Source organism: Nyctereutes procyonoides, unplaced genomic scaffold, assembly GCF_905146905.1.
Source record: "Nyctereutes procyonoides isolate TBG_1078 unplaced genomic scaffold, NYPRO_anot_genome, whole genome shotgun sequence".
Lineage (NCBI taxonomy): Eukaryota > Metazoa > Chordata > Mammalia > Carnivora > Canidae > Nyctereutes > Nyctereutes procyonoides.
The window spans coordinates 10,754,581-10,763,013 of record NW_026575042.1 but is presented as its reverse complement, the minus strand read 5'-3'; the positions used below and the strand labels follow the sequence as shown (position 1 = coordinate 10,763,013).

General features: G+C 42.5%; 1 long non-coding RNA gene across 1 annotated transcript; it reads left to right on the top strand.

The window, feature by feature from the left end:
• The first annotated feature begins 2,899 nt into the window (after nt 1–2,899).
• On the top strand, nt 2,900–4,934 carry LOC129507152 (uncharacterized). The gene is made up of 3 exons (XR_008663933.1): nt 2,900–3,031; nt 3,339–3,530; nt 4,174–4,934. It is a non-coding gene; the product is annotated as an uncharacterized LOC129507152 (long non-coding RNA).
• Nucleotides 4,935–8,433: the final 3,499 nt, after the last annotated feature.

The following is an 8,433-nucleotide window of genomic DNA, read 5'->3' as shown; positions in this document are numbered from 1 at the left end:
GGACTGATTAGTGGCGTCTTGTTTTCACTTAATATATCAAAACATCTTTTCTGATCAGTAAACCCTTAGTAAAAGATGACAACCTGGTGCCATGGAGGGGAAGTCTTGCTTGACATTATCTTTTTCTTTTTTTAAAGATTCTATTAACTTATTCATGAGAGGCACAGAAAGAGAGAGGCAGAGACATAGGCAGAGGGAGAAGCAGGCTCCATGCAGGGAGCCCGACGTGGGACTCGATTCCTGGATTCCAGGATCATGCCCTGAGCCGAAGGCAGACGCTCAACTACTAAGCCACCCAGGCGTCCCTACAGTATTTTTTCAAGAACTGAACTTGAATGTCTTAGGAAGGGGTATGTCTCCTTCGGTCCCTGACTGGCCCTGAGGGTGTTTGAGATGGCCATCTCAAGTTTGATATCCTTATTGATGATTATTAGTATCCTACCGTATCAATCGTTATTTCTCAGTAGTAACTGGCATTTGGGGTCAGGCAATTCCCTGTTTTCCTGGACTATTTTGTATATTGCAGGACACTTAGCATCTCTGACTTCTACTGACTCATGCCAGGAGTGCCCCTAGGTCAGTGTGACAACCCAAACTGACCCTGTGCATGGCCAAACAGTACCATCTATTACTATGGATTGTCCTTCATAGATATGTCTGAGTATAAAGATCATGCATTTTAGTTTATCTGGGGGCAGTCCCAGGCACTCTTGCAGTCCAGATGTACTTATTAATAGTACTGCTTTCCTCTCTGAAATGTCCTTGTTTGGGTGATAAACCATTTGGTCACTCTAAGACTGTATTTTGGAACTGGTTAGATTTGTCAGAGTTCTGGACAGGAGATGTTAGACATGCTACATGTGTTCAGTATGTCTTCCCAGAATTAACCCATTTGTCTGATGGTGGATGGCTTCCACTGGGCAGTGCCACCATGGACATATTCTAATCCCTGCTCCAGGACTCAACATCAGGGCATTCAGTGACAAGGGCACATTAAAAAAAAAAAAAAAAGAGTGAATAGATAATTGGCTTAAAGCCAGAACTAGATTGGAGAAACAGGATGTCTGGTGATCCCTTGGATTCAAGAAGACCCGGAACTTGCAAGGAGGGACAACTTCTTTTATCCACCCTCTGTGAAACCCCAAACAATGAGACAGGCTGTGAATATGTTATTAATCTTTATGTTGTGCACTGTGAGGATATCTGTGCTTTACATGTAAAGATTAATAATTTCTCACTGAAACAACTTTTGCCTCTGTAGGGGTAAAACCACTCCTGTTGAGAAGGCATGGCCTAGAGAGTTCAGCTCAGGACTGACGTTTTATAGACTAAATCCAGAGAAAGGAAAGGGAGTAGGACCTCAGTGTGTCAAGGGCTTCAGGGCCCTCTCACCCTCTCCACCTTGGAAACTGGCATTTTCCCTGAGCCCATCCACAGGTGGAAGGTCAGCTTTGTTTGCAACCCCCAGCCATGGGTAATAGAGATCACTCAGGCCAGAGCCAGAACTCAGGGTTCCCAAGTCTTGGGCTAGAGCTCACCACTTTAGTCTCTTCTGTCTCTCTCTGGATTTCTTCCTAAGATGCTTAAACCTCCATTCCCATTTACATCTCAAAGATGGAATAGGTTTGTTTGGAAGGACCAAATATCTCAGAGAGAAGGCTCCCAGAAGCTTCAGGATGTGTGTTCAATAGTCACATACAAGGCAAACATGGTGGAGTGAGACTCTTTCTATGGGCTGGTTGGAGAGATAGATTCCATCGTATTTGACTTTAGAAACTTTGTAATTGACCTCCTCATGAGAGGACACATGCTTCAATCACGCTGGGCTCCAGAAAGATTTTCCCCAAGAGTCATGCCTGGGAGCAGCTGGTTATCTGGGATATGGAAGAGGATTCACCCCAAACCTCCTGAATGCAAAGGAGCTGGGTTCTCAACATGGAAGATAGCTGGAGCTGACCTGGCTGCAGACCCTGCTTCTGCCTAATGCTGTTTCCAGCTGGATCCTTAAGCATTTAAAGCCAGCCCCATGCAGGAAATGTGTCTTGTGTTGAAAGCTGAGGTTCTTGCTATTGTTCATTCTTATTTATGGCCTTTTATGGGATTGGTGCTCCTTTAAAGAGACCTGTCAGCCATTCCTTGTGGGCAGCTCTGTTTATTGACACACAATATGCTCTGTGTTAGTTATGCATGAATCATCGGCATTACTACAATCTGGAAGACCACAAAATTTTATAAGAGGTGGTGCCTTTCCTTCTATCAGGTTTCTCAAATGTCCCCTTAGAACTTGCTCATCTGACCTTACTTTGGATTCATGCTTTTCACTAGGAATGGTGTATTGCTACTGGATTTTAAAATTAAAACTATTCTGAATATATGTGGTAAGAAATATTTTAGGGACCATTTACATGTTAGTATCAATAGTAATCTACATAATATTATTTATTGGTTTCCATGGGCCAGATCTATGCTGAGCACTTCCATGAACAAACTCATTTAATCCTCATAGCTATATTGTGATATATGAATTCCCTCCATGATAAAACCGAGGCTCAAAGAAGTGAAGTAACTTGATCATGAGTACACAGCTGCTGAATGCCAGAGTATTATACTGGCTCAGAGAACTCAGAGGAAGAGTGCCCCATTTACCTGTTCTTTTTGAGATAGAAAGAACTTTTAGCATGTCTGCTTACCACGAATGCAGCATGAGGTCACAAAGTCAGATCTGGATGTGAGTAGCAGCACCTACCCTGCCTATATTAAGTATATAAAGATTGAATCTACAATCTGCATGACTAAGGTCTTTATAATTGTAGGTTGTGATGGCTTTTATAAAAGATGGCCTAACATATATACATACCTCTCCCTACATGTCTATATACAACACACACATACATACACATGCACACATGCAGTGTTGATAGGCTTATATCAGGTTGCTCACAGTTGGACAAGCTGTTTTTGGGATTAGGATTTCTGGATTGGAAGAGGCCTAAGAGATCACCACATTTACAAATGAGGACAACAAAGTTTGGTGAGAGATTTCTTTGTTACTTTCCCCAGGGCCAGCAAAATGACAGTGAGGGTAGGCAGAAACCAAAAGAGTTGTAACATGTAAATGTGATGTTAGAGACTTGGATCATCTGTGAGAGGAACACAGTCCAGATTGGGAGAGGAGCAGACTGGAACCAGAGAGATAATCATGATGGTGGGAGGAGTGGGAAGGGACTGTTCAGGGGGCTGCACAGTGCTATCTGAAAGGCAGGGTATTCAGAAAGCTTTACACCTGAGTTGACCTGATGCCATTTCTTCTTCGTGTGTCCTCATTTTTCTTTCCATAGGCAATGTATAGTGCTCCATGGCTGCATATCTATGGGTAATTTGGTTTCGCTGTGTTCAGGGAGGCTGGCTTAAGAGTATGCACTTGACATCTTGCCAGGACGCTGAATTTTGAAGTGTATTAGAAGGTATCTCCAAGGGGAAGTCAACTTTCAAGACTAAAAGTGGCCTGCACTGAGTCCACCAAGTCTCAGGTAAGATGAGAGTGAAGGGTTTGACTCCCAAAGGAGGTCAGGGCCAGTTGGTCTTTATAGAGCTGACTTCAGGAGCCAAATTCTATACTACTCTCACCCACAATCCTCCCGCACTCCACATAGTCTACCCATTCTTCCCTCAGATGCTGAGTTGACCCGATACTCATCTTTCCCCATCTTCCTGCAAATGCCTGGTCCCAGTCCAAACTAGATGAAAGAGTACTAACAAATAATCCAAGTCCACAGCTGACAAAACAACCCACAGCACACGTCCTGTGCCCAGATGGGGACTGGGGTCAACTGTGTCATCTGTCTTTATGGAAGAGAGCATGTTATTATGCTAATTACAGTGTACTGGGCTTTCCTGGGAACCAAAAATAGAGATATGTGGCTTCTAGGGACAGGCACCAACATTCCTTTGGCTTCCTTTGCTATGTGATTTTTGAAAGAAATCTTTGCCATGCTTAGAAAAGGTGGGGAGGGGGCTTCCAGAAGATATGCTGCCTTAGGCATTTTGGGAAGGGCAGGTGCATATGACCTATGCCACTGTCACATTTTGCCCTCTTCATGATGCTGTTCCCTGTGGTCATGTGTGATTGCAAGAGAAATAAAACAGGCAACCCCACTCTGTCTTCTACTCCAGCCTTTCGATTTCCAGGCTCTTCACATCTCTTAATGAGGAGTTGCACACCACAACCCAGCTTGGGTGGGCCCCAGAGACGTTTTCCCTGGAGAAGAAATTGGAGAGAGTTTCATGCTGACTCTGCAACAGGATGAGAGAAGGAATTAGCATTTATTGAGCTCCCGCTGTGTGCTCTTCTGCGCCAGATGCTTTTGCTGAACACCGCAAAATCTCTGGAAGGTAAATGAAGAATTGAAAGCTCTGGATAAAGAAGCCAAGGGTGGAGCTGGATTCTGGGGCCAAGTCTGTTCACTCCAAGCTCAAGTTCTTCCTGTGTATATCCACTGCAGAAAGAACAGACTTCTTAGTGGCTTAGCTGCCTGTGTGATATCTCTTGGGAGATACAGTGGAAGTGCAATGGGACAGGACAGGAAACATTCTTACTATTTCTGTTCTTAGGTAGGCATAATCAACTGATGTTCACAAACTCAAATGCCTTTGGTGGCTTGGTGAGATGTGTAAATGTGAGTGAAGTATGGTGAATAGGGAGTTGGGGGGACAGATCTATAATGGAACCAGGGCACAGACGTCCCATCAGAAGACATCAGCATTCACATTTTAAAACACATTGTTGGCCAAACCAAACATTTCTGTGAACCAGGGCCAAGGACTGCCATTTCAGGACTGCTAATTCAGATGCCCCTTTAAGTGTCAAAGGCATTGTGTAATGTTGGATTTCTTCATTTTTTTTAAAGGAGAATAAATTTGTTACCTACACAAATTAAAAACTATATATGCATACATGCAGAAATACACATGTGTATGTGTGTATTATATATTTATATATATCTTGAGTGGAAGGAATATGATGAGTGTTACATTATTATTTGTACTTTCTCTTCAAATTCCTTTTACATATTAAAAGAAAATATAGCATGTGAGAACTAAAAGCAACCTTAGTGCTTTAATCTAACTTACTCATTTTATAGATTAAAAGAACTGAGGTCCAGAGAGAAAGAATCTTCTCAGTTTCACATAGCTGCTGGGAGAGCCAGACCTGGGCCCCTGAGTCCTTGTCCATCATCCCTTTCAGTACAGGCTCATCCATGCAGAAGTGTGTGTGCTAGACAGGAGTCAAAACAACATGAATGGATATACTTGCAGCAATGGTTTACACTGCTTTAAGGTCAAGTCTAGGCAGTGTGACTATGCCCAGTTGGCAGAGGAGGACATAATTTGCTTTGAGGCCTCCTGGCTAAGTGCACTGTATGAGAGAGTAAAGATGTGAGCCTGGTGTTCTAACACAAACCCACTTGGCTTGGGTTATTTATCTGCTATGAGAGTCTAAGTGGAGCTACCCTAAGGAGGATGTCCTTGGTCTGAGAATGGAGCAGTGGAGTCTTTTCTCTGAATGGAGCAAGAGGTTCTGAGTGGACAAGTGAAGGGGGAATTTTCTTTAAACAAAATTTAAAACCCCACACCCACTGGGCTGAAATTTGTTCTGACTCTAGATGAAAGGTGCTTTGAATTCCTTGGGAAAAGAATCAGAATATTAGAGCTGGAAAGAACTATGAAGAATAACCAGTCAAATTCCTCATTACCAATGGGGAAAGGTACAAGAAAAGAAGGCATGATCATCCTTAGAGCGTGTGAGTTCTGGGAAAATAGTTTATGCAGGGTCCCGGTCTATATAAAAAATTTGAAACAATAATAAGAAATTATAATTTTAAAATAATATAATACATATAATAATAATAAAATTATAATTAGGAAATAAAATCATTTTCTAATAAGGACATTATAAAATTCATGGACCCATATAAGGCATAGTAATTTATCAGTGAAGATTTGGAATAATGAGTATAGAAGAGGCACATGTGTATTTGTTTGTTGTCCTGTCAGTGCATTGAATATTCTTTGTGGACTCCAGGCATTGTGTCTTCCTTTTTTGGTTCATGAACCATCTCTTCACGTTCTTTATTGTGAAATACACCTGGGTAATTTAATATCTCCTACTATGAGAAAAATATAGCAACACTCATAGTGCTATGTCTCCTTGGAACCTCTTTGTATTGAAACAAAATAGATCTTCTTGCTTCTGTGGTTCCTTAATGCCATCTATTTAATGTTGGTCTTATCATTACTCATGGCATTGCATCATGTTCTGTGCTACTTGTGAATAATGGCTTCCAGTGACTCTCTCAGAGATTGTGACTGTGCTTCATTGATGATGATCACTGTATCAGTCAGGGTCAAAGAAACAGAATCAATAGGATATGTATACATTAAGAAATTTATTGTAAGAAATCAGTTATGCAATTGTGAGAGCTGGATAAGCAAGTATGAACTCCTTCAGGAAGACTGTTGGGAAGGTGGGCTGGAACTCGTAGGCATGAGCCAACACTCCTATTCACAGGCAGAATTTCTTCTTCAGGAAAGCCTCAGTTCTGCACTTAAAGTCTTTCAACCGATTGGATGAGGCTCATTTGGATGTCAGGATAATCTTCACATGAAGTGAATTTATTAGAGATGTTTATCATATCTATTTAGATTAATATTTACTTGAAAATGTGGGACTGCTGCCATGTCAAGATGGCACATAAAACTGACCATCACCATTATAAATGCAAATTTTACCTAGAATATTCTGGAAAATATGAATGATACCTCATTTTCTGGTCATGCTAAATTTACTGTTTAGAATTTTAATGTTTTTTTTAATTTTTATTTATTTATGATAGTCACACAGAGAGAGAGAGAGGCAGAGACAAAGGCAGAGGGAGAAGCAGACTCCATGCACCGGGAGCCTGACGTGGGATTCGATCCCGGGTCTCCAGGATCACGCCCCGGGCCAAAGGCAGGCGCTAAACCTTCCCTGTTTAGAATTTTATAGCATAAATGTAGAATAACATGTCCTCCAACTATATCTTCTACTGAATTCTCTAGGCTGTAATCACTGCATTTCTAAACTGTTATCACTCTCAATGTTGATTGTACCCCTGCTTTCCACACTAGCAGGTAGTCCAAGGCTCATTCATGGAGCTATTAACACAAGGTATAGTCATCTGTTCTCCAGCATCATTTAACACTGACCTGAAAAGACACAATGTCACTACATTGATTGATGGGAAGAAAGGACATTGATCCAATACACCTATTGGCTTTGTGGAGTAACAGCTTGAAACTCTTGGAAGAGATAGGTGCAGCCAACTGTAGAGGGAGCAGAGCCTGTGGTAGGTAAGGGGTAGCTGTCCTATGTACCCATGGCAGAGGGTTCACAAAGTAAAATACCTCTGCTACCCTCGGGAACTATAGACTAGACATGGCACTGTGGTCAGAACACAACTGAGTTAGAGCCCAGGGGCACATGCACAGGGCCCAGAGCCAAGAGTTGATGATGAGCTATTGTAAGCCCAGAGCCCTGACCTCATCTTGTGTCTGATGTGATGAGAATCACCTCAAATCAGCATATCAGCACCATTCTGGCAGCCCAATCTCATGCAATGCCTCAATAGAAATACCACATCAGCCAGCAGGGGCAGTCTGCTTATCAGGTCACCCTAGGACAACCTCATATACATGAGTCCTGATGTCCCTCAAGGTATTGGGTCAACACTATCCATGGGATAGGTCAGAGGGCATTTTGACAGGAGAAATGGGGATGAGACCCACATGGATCCCAATCTGTGCTTAGGATACCTTGCTGAAATAGTAGTGTTGGCCCTGGCTGGTTCCAAGTACATAAGTGTTCTTAGGAATGCTTTGAGAAAGATATTCCAAAGCAAGGGGAGCACAGTGGGGTGCCAAGGTATAGGGATTGGAGTAGGGACTCCACTTGCTTGCCCAGATCTGAGAGTGGTGCTAGAGGAAGAAAATTGTTTAGGATCACACAGCTGGTTGCTGGCAAACCTGTGGTGTTGGTGAGGTGTGACCAAGAAAGTTGCTACTAGTAATTATTAAGGAACTGAAGCTTATAAATGCTTCACTAAAAAAGTAGGACAGATGTAATCCCTATGAAATCCCCACTGTTACTTGTATTGGTATGCTTTCTTGAGACTCAGAAAATGAGGGCTAGCCCAATGGGAATGTAACCCGGCTATATCTATGAGGGTTTTCTAGAGCTAGGTAAGGAAGGAGTGGCCCATTGGGCATACTGGCCTAGAATGTCAGTCTACAGAGGGTGCTAAGACACCAAACCATCAATAAAGTGTAACATAATGGAAAAAGCTGCAGTTTCCAGAGTTCCTGCAGGGCCAACAGTCCATATGTGCTCCAGGGATG